Source organism: Odontesthes bonariensis, chromosome 8 (assembly GCF_027942865.1).
Source record: "Odontesthes bonariensis isolate fOdoBon6 chromosome 8, fOdoBon6.hap1, whole genome shotgun sequence".
NCBI classification, from domain to species: Eukaryota; Metazoa; Chordata; class Actinopteri; order Atheriniformes; family Atherinopsidae; genus Odontesthes; species Odontesthes bonariensis.
This window is the reverse complement of record NC_134513.1, coordinates 23898700-23914662: the sequence shown is the minus strand read 5'-3', so window position 1 is coordinate 23914662 and position 15963 is coordinate 23898700. Positions and strand designations below refer to the sequence as shown.

Here is a 15963-nt window from a genome sequence, read left to right as displayed (position 1 = left end):
TGCAGTTCTCTGCTGTACCAAATGAGTTATGGAAGGGAGCCAGGGGCTTGGGCCTGTTTATCAGTTAAATAAACACAAAAAGTGATGAGAAACCATCAGTTTCAGATGCGTTTCAGATCAAATCAGCCTCAGTTTCTATCATGCATTTAGTCGTTACAAAAACATATCTGGCATCTATCTGGGAAAGTCTCCACATCGTCCAACACAGATGTTGATCCTCAATGTACCCTCACATTGTCCAGCGCAAAAGTCCAGCCTTTTTGTTTTGGTTCTTTTTTGTCAGGTCTATCCATCCATTCTTTTGGCACATGATTTTCATCTTCTGTTGTTAGGATATTTATACTTTGGGTGTGGCGGTGTGTGAAAACCCTCCCTTTAGAAGAGCTAAAAAACACAGAACATATGCGGCCTTGGCGACTCATTAAAAAGGCACTATTTCTCATTGGGGCCTGTTTGATACTTTGACCCCTTTTATGCTCTTTAAATGGGCAGACCTTCTGCATTTGTGCTGTTTGATTCTTTCAGACCTTTGATACGGGACAGAGGCCTGTAGACAAAATTATTTTTTTTAAAGTTTAAGAAATCTAAGTTGAAAGTGGGATCTTTTTTCAGCGATGCAAACAAATTAGATCGGGGGTTGCAGTGACCCAGATTTGAACCGGGGTTGCTGCGACCACAACGCAGAGTACTAACCACTATACGATCACGGCCGGTTGTGGGTTTTTGTCGTGTGTGGCTTTGATGTGATCCGAAACACCTTCGTATCCCAAGGATAGCATATGTAGCTCTGCGGCATGTGGCTGGCAGGCATGTTTTTTTTTTGTGTTTGGAGCAAAATCATTGACAGCAGAGATAAAGAGGAAGACGAGCTTTCCTTACGGTGTGGGGTCAGCCACATGTGTTGCAAGACGACACACTGTGAGGTATCTTTGGGGCGTAAGTGAGCTGGGATACCCAGGGAGTAGAAGGTTTAAATCGATCCTGTTCTATAGCAGTGGGAGAAGTGAGAGACTAAAACCAGCGTGCCGAGCTAGCCAGGAGCTGAACCTAGAATCTTCTGATCCGTAGTCAGACGCATTATCCATTGCGCCACTAGCCCTTGGCAAGTGCTATAGAGAGTGGAACAGTCTTTCGTAAAACAGCATATTCCAAAAGCTTTGAAAGGATTGACGGAGTTGGCCAAAAGAGCCTCTGTATACAAAAGCTTGGCACATCCTTCGAGCCGGAATTGAACCAGCGACCTAAGGATAACTGTTGTTGGGCACCTACAGTCCTCCGCTCTACCAACTGAGCTATCGAAGGGAGCAAAGCCCACATCCTTTTCATGAATCCTGTATGAATGCATGTAACCAGGCTTAAGATGCATATCATGGGACACCTGCAGTTCTCTGCTGTACCAAATGAGTTATGGAAGGGAGCCAGGGGCTTTGGCCTGTTTATCAGTTAAATAAACACAAAAAGTGATGAGAAACCATCAGTTTCAGATGCGTTTCAGATCAAATCAGCCTCAGTTTCTATCATGCATTTAGTCGTTACAAAAACATATCTGGCATCTATCTGGGAAAGTCTCCACATCGTCCAACACAGATGTTGATCCTCAATATACCCTCACATTGTCCAGCGCAAAAGTCCAGCCTTTTTGTTTTGGTTCTTTTTTGTCAGGTATATCCATCCATTCATTTGGCACACGATTTTCATCTTCTGTTGTTAGGATGTTTATACTTTGGGTGTGGCGGTGTGTGAAAACCCTCCCTTTAGAAGAGCTCAAAAACACAGAACATATGCGGCCTTGGCGACTCATTAAAAAGGCACTATTTCTCATTGGGGCCTGTTTGATACTTTGACCCCTTTTATGCTCTTTAAATGGGCAGACCTTCTGCATTTGTGCTGTTTGATTCTTTCAGACCTTTGATACGGGACAGAGGCCTGTAGACAAAATTATTTTTTTTAAAGTTTAAGAAATGTAAGTGGGATCTTTTTTCAGCGATGCAAACAAATCCTGTCGGGGGGTTGCCGTGACCTGGATTCGAACCTGGGTTGCTGCGACCACAACGCAGAGTACTAACCACTATACGATCACGGCCGGTTGTGGGTTGTTGTCGTGTGTGGCTTTGATGTGATCCGAAACACCTTGGTATCCCAAGGATAGCATATGTAGCTCTGCGGCATGTGGCTGGCAGGCATGTTTTTTTTTTGTGTTTGGAGCAAAATCATTGACAGCAGAGATAAAGAGGAAGACGAGCTTTCCTTACGGTGTGGGGTCAGCCACATGTGTTGCAAGACGACACACTGTGAGGTATCTTTGGGGCCTAAGTGAGCTGGGATACCCAGGGAGTAGAAGGTTTAAAGCGATCCTGTTCTATAGCAGTGGGAGAAGTGAGAGACTAAAACCAGCATGCCGAGCTAGCCAGGAGTTGAACCTAGAATCTTCTGAGCCGTAGTCAGACGCGTTATCCATTGCGCCACTAGCCCTTAGCAAATCTGATAGAGAGTGGAACAGTCTTTCGTAAAACAGCATATTCCAAAAGCTTTGAAAGGATTGACGGAGTTGGCCAAAAGAGCCTCTGTATACAAAATCTTGGCACATCCTTCGAGCCGGAATTGAACCAGCGACCTAAGGATAACTGTTGTTGGGCACCTACAGTCCTCCGCTCTACCAACTGAGCTATCGAAGGGAGCAAAGCCAACATCCTTTTCATGAATCCTGTATGAATGCATGTAACCAGGCTTAAGCTGCATATCATGGGACACCTGCAGTTCTCTGCTGTACCAAATGAGTTATGGAAGGGAGCCAGGGTTTTGGGCCTGTTCATCAGTTAAATAAACACAAAAAGTGATGAGAAACCATCAGTTTCAGATGCGTTTCAGATCAAATCAGCCCCAGTTTCTATCATGCATTTAGTCGTTACAAAAAGATATCTGGCATCTATCTGGGAAAGTCTCCACATCGTACAACACAGATGTTGATCCTCAATATACCCTCACATTGTCCAGCGCAAAAGTCCAGCCATTTTGTTTTGGTTCTTTTTTGTCAGGTATATCCATCCATTCATTTGGCACATGATTTTCATCTTCTGTTGTTAGGATGTTTATACTTTGGGTGTGGCGGTGTGTGAAAACCCTCCCTTTAGAAGAGCTCAAAAACACAGAACATATGCGGCCTTGGCGACTCATTAAAAAGGCACTATTTCTCATTGGGGCCTGTTTGATACTTTGACCCCTTTTATGCTCTTTAAATGGGCAGACCTTCTGCATTTGTGCTGTTTGATTCTTTCAGACCTTTGATACGGGACAGAGGCCTGTAGACAAATTCTTTTTTTTTTAAAGTTTAAGAAATCTAAGTTGAAAATGGGATCTTTTTTCAGCGATGCAAACAAATTCAGTCAGGGGGTTGCCGTGACCCGGATTCGAACCGGGGATGCTGCGACTACAACGCAGAGTACTAACCACTATACGATCACGGCCGGTTGTGGGTTTTTGTCGTGTGTGGCTTTGATGTGATCCGAAACACCTTCGTATCCCAAGGATTGCATATGTAGCTCTGCGGCATGTGGCTGGCAGGCATGTTTTTTTTTGTGTTTGGAGTAAAATCATTGACAGCAGAGATAAAGAGGAAGACGAGCTTTCCTTACGGTGTGGGGTCAGCCACATGTGTTGCAAGACGACACACTGTGAGGTATCTTTGGGGCGTAAGTGAGCTGGGATACCCAGGGAGTAGAAGGTTTAAAGCGATCCTGTTCTATAGCAGTGGGAGAAGTGAGAGACTAAAACCAGCGTGCCAAGCTTGCCAGGAGCTGAACCTAGAAACTTCTGATCCGTAGTCAGACGCATTATCCATTGCACCACAAGCCCTTAGCAAATCCGATAGAGAGTGGTACAGTCTTTCGTAAAACAGCATATTCCAAAAGCTTGGCCAAAAGAGCCTCTGTATACAAAAGCTTGGCACATTCTTCGAGCCGGAATTGAACCAGCGACCTCAGGATAACTGTTGTTGGGCACCTACAGTCCTCCGCTCTACCAACTGAGCTATCGAAGGGAGCAGCACCAACATTCTTTTCATGAATCCTGTATGAATGCATGTAACCAGGCTTAAAGGGATAGTTCGCCTCTTTTGACATGAAGCTGTACAACATCCCATACTAGAAATATTATTTATGAACATTTTCTTACGCCCCGCTGCGTCCTGTGAGCTGAGTTACAGCCTCGTTTTGGGGGTGAAGTAAGTAGTCCGGCTAGTTGGCTGGGGCTTCACATATAAAGCGTTTTTCTTCTCAAAAGAATATGCATTCAAAAGAGTAATACATTTCTATCACAAAATCGTATATTGCGAAAAAGTTACACCTCACAATGGCTTGGCACTAGGTTGCAGTATCAATGCGCGCTGCCAACAGCTGCGCCTGTTTCACGGTGTTTACTGCTCGGAAAGTTAGCGTAATCATGTCTGACTACGACACTGATGATGAAGACATCCCTTTTACCACAGAGCTAAAGAGATATCTTTATGAACCAGAATATACAGATGCCGAACTTCCCCAGATGGAGTTAGAACGGGCAGAGAGAGAGAGGAGGGACAGAGAAGTGGTCCCAGCTGAAGTTGGAGCCACAGCTGCAGCTGTGAGACACAGGGTGACCGCCGACAAATGGTGGTGCACTTGTTCGAAGCGCCCAGTAATGCCAACGGAGGTGGAAAGACTGTACCACAATATAAAGTATATACAACAAAAAAAGTTTGTAAATGCTCAAAAAGTATAAATGAGTACACTTGTGTCTTCTTTTTAATTTCTTCCAGCCACTGCTCTTTAGTTAGAGTTTCACCAGAGGGACTTTTGCCAATTTTCCCTCTATATTGGCTGTGTCATGTTTCAGCAATTCTGAACTGCCCGCATTTTTTGCACGTGTTGTGCAAAACTTTGCGGGTCAGTTTTCGGGGTGCTCTATTAGGGTGAGTGGAGCCTGCTATGGGAGCCGGAGCAGGGGCCAGAGGAGGGACCAAAACAGGAGCCAGAGCAGGAGCATGTGGAGGAGTGGCAGAGAACGTTCAAAAACTCTGTGTCTGTAGAGTAGTGGGGATAACATGAACCTGTGAGGCCACTGGAGCAATTGTCATTACCTGAGGCCTTTTGGGTGGAGCAGGGAGAAGCTGCTGCTGTCCTGGTGGATTTGTATCATCTGTAAATTGCAGCTTTCTTTTTAATTTGGCCTGTCCCACAGTGTTAGGTGGTAAACTGTAAATATTTTTTTGGTTCTGAATGTGGTATGGCATAATGGGGACGTATATTGGCGGGGAGAAGTGGGTCAGCAGCTACAGAAAACCGGCTAGGAAGGTTTAGCCCTTGTTGCACCACAGCCGTTTCCTGCCTTTTCACCCTTTGATTATGCCACTGAACCAGGGTGGTGTAGCTCACATCCACCAGCTGCAAGGTAGTCTGCTGCATGATAGCTCCGTTTGCTAAAATGAGCTGCCTGATCTTTCTGTAGTCCTGAAGGATCAGATCCCATCTTGAGAATGTGCCTGTTCCTCTTTTTTTTGGACTACGATGGATCCTGCAGAGGCGAACAAAGATGGGCTCCACTAGGCGGCAGCAGTCTGGCCATTGGGCAGATGGGGCTGTGGTTGTTAAGGCATGACGCTTCATACTTTCCACCCCAGGGGTAAATTCCTGCTTCTTTTTGGGGGACCTAAACCTCCCAGTGTTCAGTTTGTCTTGGTGCCTTGCAGCAAATACCACCCTCTGCTTGTCAAAGTCCAGCAGGCTCTGCCACAGAGCAACAATGCTGCTCACCTACACAGGGAAATAACACAATTGTACATGAGGACACAGCAATGTTCCAGTGAGCTGAGGAGTGTGCATAGTGCATGTATGCAGCAAGCAACAACACGTTACTGACCTCCTGGTTGCTCAGCGTCACAGAGGTTTTGTTCCTCAGCTCCACCAGATACTCAGCCAAGCTGTCCACTTTGTCCAGGCCTGGTACGCCTGCCTCATCTAAACCCTAAGACAACACAACCAACAGAACAGATATTAGTTAAAGGACATTTTGTTCAAGTTTTCTTTTATCTATCTACTATTCTACAGTTTACTATATATTTCACACCTCAGACATACGGCCAGCTATGGCAGGCTGGGTGGAGGGAGCAGGCTGGGTGGAGAAAGCAGGCTGGGTGGAGGGAGCAGGTTTGTGGAGGGAGCAGGCTGGGTGGAGGGAGCAGAATGGGTGGAGAAAGCAGGCTGAGTGGAGAAAGCAGGCTGGGTGGAGGGAGTAGGCTGGGTGGAGAAAGCAGGCTGGGTGGAGGGAGCAGGTTGGGTGGAGAAAGCAGGCTGGGTGGAGGGAGCAGGTTGGGTGGAGAAAGCAGGCTGGGTGGAGAAAGCAGGCTGGGTGGAGGGAGCAGGCTGGGTGGAGGGAGTAGGCTGGGTGGAGAAAGCAGGCTGGGTGGAGGGAGCAGGCTGGGTGGAGGGAGCAGGCTGGGTGGAGGGAGCAGGTTGGGTGGAGGGAGCAGGCTGGGTGGAGAAAGCAGGCTGGGTGGAGAAAGCAGGCTTGAGTGGAGAGAGCAGGCTGGGTGGAGGGAGCAGGCTGGGTGGAGAAAGCAGGCTGGGTGGAGAGAGCAGGCTGGGTGGAGGGAGCAGGCTGGGTGGAGGGAGCAGGTTGGGTGGAGAAAGCTGATTCCACCTGTTAAGGCCTTCCAGGAGATAGAGCTGGAAATTCAGCAGATTTGCACTGGTTCCTGAAAAAAAACAAGCAAAAAAAACAAAACAACATATTTATGCCTTAGAAAAATTGCTTGTTAATCCAGTTTTGATATCAAATCCAGCTAAAAGGTGTAATCACAGAAAAATGAGATATGACCCAGATTTTAAAGCACAAAAAGATGATAGCATTTTAGACGCTTGGGCAAACACAGGATTGACCGTTTTTGCACAAGTTTTTGATAAAAACCTAGTAGTTTAATTTCAAACTCTTGCAGAGAAATATGCTTTACCACAAAAACACTTTTTCAAATATCTACAGGTTAGGAGCTATATTCAACAAAAGGCTGAAAAGGAAACAAATGATGTTTTAATTTTTTTATCAGAAAATAGAAACAAAAGCAGAAAGGGAGGTGGTCTAGCGAAGGCCTACAAAATAATACAAAGAATGACAAAAATAAAGTACAATGCAAAAGAAAAATGGGAGAATGAATTACTTATAAATATTACAGATAGTTCCTGGAGAGAGTCATGGAAAGATAATTTCAAAACAACTCAGTCAAAATGCTGGAAGGAGTTTGGCTGGAAAATTAATCAAAGATTTTTTATGGTGCCTAAACAATGTGCTCATATCTCAGGAGCTGACATAAATTGTTGGCGAGGATGTGGAGAAGAAGGTACGCATACACATATACTCCTTACATGCTCTTTAATAAAATCATTTTGGGAGGAGGTAAGGCGAGCTATTACATATATTTTTGATCTTAAACAACCTTTAACATCAGTAAACATACTAGGCATCGACTTACCAAATAAGATAAAAAGAATATACCGAAAATTTTTTCATCTCCTAAGACTTACTGCACTAAAGCAAATTACAAGACTATGGAAACAAAGTAAACAACCAGAGGTTCAGCTATGGTATAAAACAATAGAAAGTGTTCTGGAAATGGAAAAAAATATATTAATTTGTAGAAATTGCTCAGAAAAATGGAAGGAAATGTATCCAGACAATATGTGCAATAAAATGCGCTTATATTTTGAAAACGGAACAATAATATAAGCTACCAAATCTTTTATGAAGATGTCCACAAAGTTTAGGTATACCCTTCCACACCAACTCATTATACTGGCACATACATATTATTCAATACAACACCTACACTATACACATACACACATACGGGAACGCCACTAAATTTTTTTTATTTTTTTTTTTATTTATTTTTTTTTTTTATTTATGTCATGTCCCCCCCCCCCCTTCTCTCTATATATCTCTTACTTTTTCTTTCTCTCTCTGCCCCATTTTTTGTATGCTTATGTGTTTGTCTATGCGTCAACTGTCTAGTGTCATTTGTGTATCTTTGTGGAAAAAAAAAAAAAAAAAAAAAAGAGTTTATATGGTGGTATGTTGAAATAAGGGAAAATAACTGTAGTCGTGTATGGACATACACTGTGAACTGGAGAAAGAGGAAAGGGGAGGAAAAAAAAAAAAAGAAAAATAATTAAAAAAAAATAAATAAATAATAATAATAATAAAAATAATTATATATATATTTTGTTGATGATGAAATTGTATATGTTGTACAACTATACCAATAAACAAAGTAATAAAAAAAAAAAAAAAAAGGTGTAATCATGTAGAGAGGGACTTACCAGGAATAAAGCTGTTCAAATGGCAGTGAAATGACTCCAGAGATGTTGATCCTCTGGCACAGCGGCAGCTGCTGAGCTTGATGCCACTCTTGTTGCGTACGACCTGTCTAAGAACGTTTGATAAATGCCGATTTTGTTGTACATGGGCACATTCTAAATTTCACTCATACGACAGGATTTAGAAGGGATTCTACGCACTAATGATGAATGAGGGCCCTGTTGTCTGGACTAGAGGTTAAACAATCAACTCACAAGTTTCTTTATTTGGCTTTCATCCTCATTTTGAAAGTTTATGGAAAGTTACAAAAGAGGTAGTTTCACGTGGGATAAACTTGACTGAATTGTCCCATGTCAGTCTATGTCAAGAGAAGGAGAGTCTGCAAAGGTGCTTTTGTCCCACAGCGTATTCTATTATGTCAGCGTGATGAACTTCCTATCCTTTGTCATGAGTCTTGGCCAGGGTGCAACTTGCTTTTCTAAAAGAGACATGGTTCGAAGTCCCATAAGTTGCGTTTGACACCTTCCACCCTTTGGAGTGACTGAGCTTCCGAGTAGAGGCCTGCGCGGGACTGTAAATTCTGTAAAAGTCCCGCGCCCGCCCGCTCCCGCATTGTGCACTCCCGCTCCCGCACAAAGATAGGATTTTTAGTCCCGCTCCCGCCCGCACCTGTCATATTTTGTCCCGCTCCCGCCCGCAATTCCCGCATGATTCAGACATTTGCGTTACTTCTCACAGAAGTTCTTGTCATTGGCTTGAGGAAAGAAACATGATCTTATAGCTGCGCACACCACTGTCCGATCCTTCACGTGGGGCACATAGTGCAGGAGCGCATTAGATGGCACAAGCAGCTGAGGCTTTACAGCAATAAGCCTACCTACCAAAATCTACCGTGAATATTAAGAATAATACATTGTACATATGTTATATGCCACTCCTCACATTTCCATTCTTGGAAGTAAAAGTATATATTTTTAGTTAATATGATTTTAAACACAGCGTGATGGAGCCCCGCCCCCTACTTTGAGTGGATTTGAGCATAAATATCTAAGCCTACAGCTCGCGTTACATTGATTTAAATGCAAACAAGTGGAATGAAAACAATATGTGTTATTAATTACCCTATGTAGCAGTCACAGTGCCGTGTGGATTAAGAGTTTTTCAAACTTTGACAAAACCAACATTCCTGTGGGGGATGTTTACGTATGTGGATAAAAACCAGATCCAGAGAACAGAAAACTGCCTAATTTACAACAACCTTAAGAGCTTTTGGGAGTGAAAAACAAGCAACAGACACTTGCCATAAATTTGGAAAACTCGAATGAACAAAGAATCTTTCGGTTGGAGAAGTGGAAGACTTACTATCTTATCTGGACCATGAATCGAAGTTGACACTTTAACACCCTTTTTCCACGAGAGAACCGATGGCTACACACGGACTGAGAAGACTTCACTAAGACTCAATCTTGGTCGAATCCTAAACTGTATTAAATGTGTTTGTTTACCCTATACACGTTCTTTCAGGTTTCCAGCTAGATCACAAGACGCATATAGAGACAATTTGTACGATTCTGGCTTAAATATTGACGAAGAAACAAACTTGTTGGAAAATACCCAACCTGCCTGATGGAACCACATTGCCCCCTAGTGGTCTGCAGTGTTGATTAATTGAACATTTAAATTCCCATTTAAATTCTCAGTCAAATGGACGAGATATATGCAACAATTTAACTTTTAACGATGTCCCTTCAGTATCTATTTGTCATTGTTTGGTATCTCCATTGTTAACAGAAAATTAACATTGTGTGGTTCGCTATTCATATGTCATAACTTTACAGATATTCATCTGAATTGTGAGAATCAGAATCATCGTCTATGTTGTGTGTTATTTTATGTCCTTATATCATAAGTATGTTATATCTTTAATCTGCATATCTTAACAAGTTGTGGTGTTCGGAATCACCGAGACAAATGTTCTATGAGACGGGAGTAATGGAGAAATGGAGTTTCTTTGTTTTATCCAGAAATCCCCATATAAATGCAGATCGCCTTACAGAGACACACAGGCAGACGTTCACCACAGTTCAGGCATATCATTGGCTGAAAGAGTAGTGTAAGCTTACGTCACGCCCCGCCTCCGAGAGTCAAAACCCGGAGCCCGCGAAAAACACACGCTTCTTGCTTCTTGTCTCTTGTTTTCAGAAGGTCTCAGTTTCAACACAGAGTTTCAGAACAGAGCAGATCACAGTTGCTCAGAAAGATTTGGAGATGACTTAAGAAGGAAAGAAGAGCTCACCAGAGTTTGGGAGTTTCCCGAGTCTCAGGAGAGAGCGGAAAGACAGAGGATGAAGCCCTCCATGACCAAAGAAGGACCCAAGGAAAACGAGGAAGACCCGAACAAAGAAACAGATTGAAATACTCTGAAGATACACGTTTTACGTGTTTTTGTTCATCCATCGCCATCCATGTCCTTTTACGTCGCACGTCCTAACCTCCGCTGTTTCACGCCATCATCACCTTTTCCTACCAAGAAGCCAACTCCAAGCAACCTTTTTATTAATCTTCTGTGAACTTAAGTTCACTTCATCAGAGAAAGCAGCAACGGACCAACTCTGACACTCGGAGGATTTGATCATCCCACAGTAAAGCCCTCGACACTGACAAGTTATTGACTACTTGTTGTGTGCTACTTTACTTGTTACCTACACAGCAGATATCAACCTTATGACAAACATAAATAAATCGAACACATACTCTAATGAAGGGATGAGAGGTGGTAATGATCAAGGCCACGCCCACAGACAGATTCAGCAAGTCTCTGTGGCGCAATCGGCCAGCGCGTTCGGCTGTTAACCGAAAGGTTGGTGGTTCGAGCCCACCCAGGGACGAGTGTGTGTACCAACAAATCTACCGGTCAGCAACCAGTTGTAGGTTTGGTAGCAAATCGATAGCTGTAATGGGTAACTTGTCCCATTGAACACACAAGTTATCCTTTAAGTCATTTGGTTGACAAGAGTTAAGGTGCCAAAGCATGCTGAGCTGTTTGATGAGAGATATTACAATTGTATTGTAACTGGTAATCTTGCTGTACAGCACCTCCTACTTTTCGGTTCAAGTTTGACATTGATCAGCAGCAGTTCACTCGAGTCTCATCACGCAAAAATACAGAACGCTTGCATCTACCGCCATTGGGGGGCAGCCAAGCTCGAAGTGACGCTCACTGCCAACAAAGCCAAGCAGAGTCTCTGTGGCGCAATAGGTTAGCGCGTTCGGCTGTTAACCGAAAGGTTGGTGGTTCAAGCCCACCCAGGGACGTTCTGACTTATTCGTATTACGTGAGTTAAAGCAAACGTTCTGCTGCCAAAACGCTCTCCTTACGCATTATACACGCTCCTTGGCAAAATATTTCTCCAACGGTCACCTGTTAAGTGCAGTGTAATGCATGACTCAACCTGGAGGCTCCTCTGTCTTTTGTCAAAATTGTACAAGCAAAGTGAAAAAACAACCTTTTTGTCATATTGCTATGAAAGTCACACACAAACAAGAACAATTCAAAAAGGCTGAGAGACCAAATGAGGGCACATGGGAAAAAATTTGACATTAAATCTCTTTCTTTAATAAGTCGGACCAGGAAGTTATTGACTACTTGTTGTGTGCTACTTTACTTATTACCTACACAGCAGATATCAACCTTATGACAAACATAAATAAATCGAACACATACTCTAATGAAGGGATGAGAGGTGGTAATGATCGAGGCCACGCCCACAGACAGCTACAGCAAGTCTCTGTGGCGCAATCGGCCAGTGCTTTCAGCTGTTAACCGAAAGATTGGTGGTTCGAGCCCACCCAGGGACGAGTGTGTGTACCAACAAATCTACCGGTCAGCAACCAGTTGTAGGTTTGGTAGCAAATCGATAGCTGTAATGGGTGACTTGTCCCATTGAACACACAAGTTATCCTTTAAGTCATTTGGTTGACAAGAGTTAAGGTGCCAAAGCATGCTGAGCTGTTTGATGAGAGATATTACAATTGTATTGTAACTGGTAATCTTGCTGTATAGCACCTCCTACTTTTCGGTTCAAGTTTGACATAGATCAGCAGCAGTTCACTCGAGTCCCATCACGCAAAAATACAGAACGCTTGCATCTACCGCCATGAGTGGGCAATCAAGCTCGAAGCCACGCTCACTGCCAACAAAAGCCAGGCAGAGTCTCTGTGGCGCAATCGGTTAGCGCGTTCGGCTGTTAACCGAAAGGTTGGTGGTTCAAGCCCACCCAGGGAAGTTCTGACTTATGCGTATTACGAGAGTTAAAGCAAACATTCTGCCGCCAAAACGCTCTCCGGATTATACACGCTCCTTGGCAAAATATTTCTCCAAGGGTGACCTGTTAAGTGCAGTGTAATGCATTACTCAACCTTGAGGCTCCTCTGTCTTTTGTCAAAATTGCACAAGCAAAGTGAAAAAACAACCTTTTTGTCATATTGCTATGAAAGTCACACACAAACAAGAAAAATTCAAAAAGGCTGAGAGACCGAATGAGGGCACTTGGGAAACAATTTGACATTAAATCTCTTTCTTTAACAAGTCAGACCAGGAAGTTATTGACTACTTGTTGTGTGCTACTTTACTTGTTACCTACACAGCAGATATCAACCTTATGACAAACATAAATAAATCGAACACATACTCTAATGAAGGGATGAGAGGTGGTAATGATCAAGGCCACGCCCACAGACAGATTCAGCAAGTCTCTGTGGCGCAATCGGCCAGCGCGTTCGGCTGTTAACCGAAAGATTGGTGGTTCGAGCCCACCCAGGGACGAGTGTGTGTACCAACAAATCTACCGGTCAGCAACCAGTTGTAGGTTTGGTAGCAAATCGATAGCTGTAATGGGTGACTTGTCCCATTGAACACACAAGTTATCCTTTAAGTCATTTGGTTGACAAGAGTTAAGGTGCCAAAGCATGCTGAGCTGTTTGATGAGAGATATTACAATTGTATTGTAACTGGTAATCTTGCTGTATAGCACCTCCTACTTTTCGGTTCAAGTTTGACATAGATCAGCAGCAGTTCACTCGAGTCTCATCACGCAAAAATACAGAACGCTTGCATCTACCGCCATGAGGGGGTAGTCAAGCTCAAAGCCACGCTCACTGCCAACAAAGCCAGGCAGAGTCTCTGTGGCGCAATAGGTTAGCGCGTTCGGCTGTTAACCGAAAGGTTGGTGGTTCAAGCCCACCCAGGGACGTTCTGACTTATTCGTATTACGTGAGTTAAAGCAAACATTCTGCTGCCAAAACACTCTCCTTACGCATTATACACGCTCCTTGGCAAAATATTTCTCTAAGGGTGAACTGTTAAGTGCAGTGTAATGCATGACTCAACCTGGAGGCTCCTCTGTCTTTTGTCAAAATTGCACAAGCAAAGTGAAAAAACAACCTTTTTGTCATATTGCTATGAAAGTCACACACAAACAAGAAAAAATTCAAACAGGCTGAGGGACCAAATGAGGGCACTTGGGAAACAATTTGACATTAAATCTCTTTCTTTAATAAGTCAGACCAGGAAGTTATTGACTACTTGTTGTGTGCTACTTTACTTGTTACCTACACAGCAGATATCAACCTTATGAAAAACATAAATAAATCGAACACATACTCTAATGAAGGGATGAGAGGTGGTAATGATTGAGGCCACGCCCACAGACAGCTACAGCAAGTCTCTGTGGCGCAATCGGCCAACGCGTTCGGCTGTTAACCGAAAGGTTGGTGGTTCGAGCCCACCCAGGGACGATTGTGTATACCAACAAGTCCACTGGTCAGCAACCAGGGGGGTATTCCTTGAAAGTAGCTAAAGATAGCCAGGCTATAGCCAGAAATAGTCGCTTGAACTAGCACCATCTCCCAATTAAGCCTCAAGTTGCTCCACAAAGACATTTCAGCTGCATCTCAGTGAGGCTAATCCAAGCGAGGCTTACATAGCCTAGCTTAGTGCGAGTGCACGAGGAACGTAAGAAGCCCTGACGAGTGGATGGTGGAAAAATGGAGATGGCAGAAAAGGAGAGCAAGACAAGAGCTGTTATTTTTTCGGCAGCTGAACAAATAATGCTGATGGAGCTGTATGAGGATTTTAAAAGTGTCATCACCAGAAATGGTAATACAGCTGCGATGAATAAAGCGAAGAATACGGCATGGCAAACAACTGCAGACAGACTAAATGCGTAAGTTATGAAAGTTTCATACCATTGTCAATTGTTAGACATTTATTTTACTGTCCTCATGTATTTATGCTTTCCTGTTTGTGTTATAATGTGTTTACATAAAGCATGCTGAATTGTCTCTGTATGAGATGTACAGCACAGATATACTGGCCCTGCTCACTTTATTAATAACCCAATAATCGACACGCATCATCATACTTTGTGACTATATTATCGTGAGTGTGTGACCCACATATTATTTTTTCACTGTTACATCTCAACAGGAGCTATCTTAACAGCCAAAAGCGTACCTGGCAGCAGGTGAAGGTAAAGCACAGGAAAATATTTCAGAGTGGTAAGTAGCCTTTGAAGAAATGTGTTTGTCCAATAAAGAGAGCACCAAACTAGATATGGAAGAAACTGAAAATAAAAAAGATCAAGCTAGAGATTATGAAACTGGAGGGATGTTAGTATAAATTCAGATAAAGGAGAATTTCGTGTTGTGAACTGTATTTAATTCTGTTTTCTCTCCACAGCTTGAGAAACATTTAATAATAATTAAACAATTCAACACAACTTGAACTCAAACTTGTCATTATTGTACGGTTCATGCAACGTGTTAGAAATGTGTTTTTTACATTTATATTCACAGTGGGGTGCAATGAGCTAAACGTGTGGAAAGTTATAAATCATCTCTGTCCATTTAGCCTTCTTACACTTGCTCTGACTTAAACTGCTACTGTGTCAATGCTAACTTATGAAAAGAAGTTCTAAGTCAAAGGTCACAACAACAAGGATCAAAGGAAATATGTGTCCCTGTACAGGTCCCTCACTGTGTCAGGAGAAACTGAGTCCTTTCAGGCACTAGAACCTCCAGGGACTCAACGAAGAAAAGACTTGAGCCTGAAAAGTTGTCCACAAGACAAAATGTATAAAATATGAAGTATACTATTAATTTAAGATGGCTCTGTCAGAAGTCAGCCATGGTGCCTGAGAACTTTAAGCAATGAACCTGTATTTAATTTGGCCAAAGGTCATTTCTATCCGTGCCCTTGTTGTAGCATGTGCATGTGCGTGTGCGTGTGCGTGTGCGTGTGCGTGTGCGTGTGCGTGTGCGTGTGCATGTGCATGTGCATGTGCATGTGCATGTGCATGTGCATGTGCATGTGCATGTGCATGCCCTTGTTCCTGGATCAGGATATGGCGTGAGGAGCTACGGCCAGCATGCATAGCCTCTGTCCCTAAGCAGGACACCATTGAACTCTCCTGCAGAATAAGAGAAATGTTGGATGGATATACATGTGTTAAGACTTTAGGCAATTTGATGCAATATGTGCCATAAATGGCTAACTATAATAAAGTATGACGAGCACTTTAAATTCCTTAAGATGACCTCTACACCTGACTTCTCATTAGATCA

The 15963-nt window shown here is 43.2% G+C and overlaps 9 non-coding genes across 9 annotated transcripts; 6 read left to right on the top strand and 3 right to left on the bottom strand.

Moving 5' to 3' along the window:
* Positions 1 to 1213: 1213 nt before the first annotated feature.
* Positions 1214 to 1302, bottom strand: trnay-gua (transfer RNA tyrosine (anticodon GUA)). The gene is given in 2 exon segments: positions 1214 to 1249; positions 1266 to 1302. It is a non-coding gene; the product is annotated as a tRNA-Tyr (tRNA).
* A 1097-nt stretch (positions 1303 to 2399) lies between these two features.
* Positions 2400 to 2472, bottom strand: trnar-acg (transfer RNA arginine (anticodon ACG)). The gene has a single exon. It is a non-coding gene; the product is annotated as a tRNA-Arg (tRNA).
* Positions 2473 to 2586: 114 nt separating this feature from the next.
* trnay-gua (transfer RNA tyrosine (anticodon GUA)) lies at positions 2587 to 2675 on the bottom strand. The gene is given in 2 exon segments: positions 2587 to 2622; positions 2639 to 2675. It is a non-coding gene; the product is annotated as a tRNA-Tyr (tRNA).
* Positions 2676 to 11154: 8479 nt separating this feature from the next.
* trnan-guu (transfer RNA asparagine (anticodon GUU)) lies at positions 11155 to 11228 on the top strand. Its single transcript has one exon. It is a non-coding gene; the product is annotated as a tRNA-Asn (tRNA).
* Positions 11229 to 11581: 353 nt separating this feature from the next.
* On the top strand, positions 11582 to 11655 carry trnan-guu (transfer RNA asparagine (anticodon GUU)). Its single transcript has one exon. It is a non-coding gene; the product is annotated as a tRNA-Asn (tRNA).
* An 897-nt stretch (positions 11656 to 12552) lies between these two features.
* Positions 12553 to 12626, top strand: trnan-guu (transfer RNA asparagine (anticodon GUU)). The gene has a single exon. It is a non-coding gene; the product is annotated as a tRNA-Asn (tRNA).
* A 465-nt stretch (positions 12627 to 13091) lies between these two features.
* Positions 13092 to 13165, top strand: trnan-guu (transfer RNA asparagine (anticodon GUU)). The gene has a single exon. It is a non-coding gene; the product is annotated as a tRNA-Asn (tRNA).
* Positions 13166 to 13518: 353 nt separating this feature from the next.
* trnan-guu (transfer RNA asparagine (anticodon GUU)) lies at positions 13519 to 13592 on the top strand. Its single transcript has one exon. It is a non-coding gene; the product is annotated as a tRNA-Asn (tRNA).
* A 470-nt stretch (positions 13593 to 14062) lies between these two features.
* trnan-guu (transfer RNA asparagine (anticodon GUU)) lies at positions 14063 to 14136 on the top strand. Its single transcript has one exon. It is a non-coding gene; the product is annotated as a tRNA-Asn (tRNA).
* The last annotated feature ends 1827 nt before the right edge of the window (positions 14137 to 15963 follow it).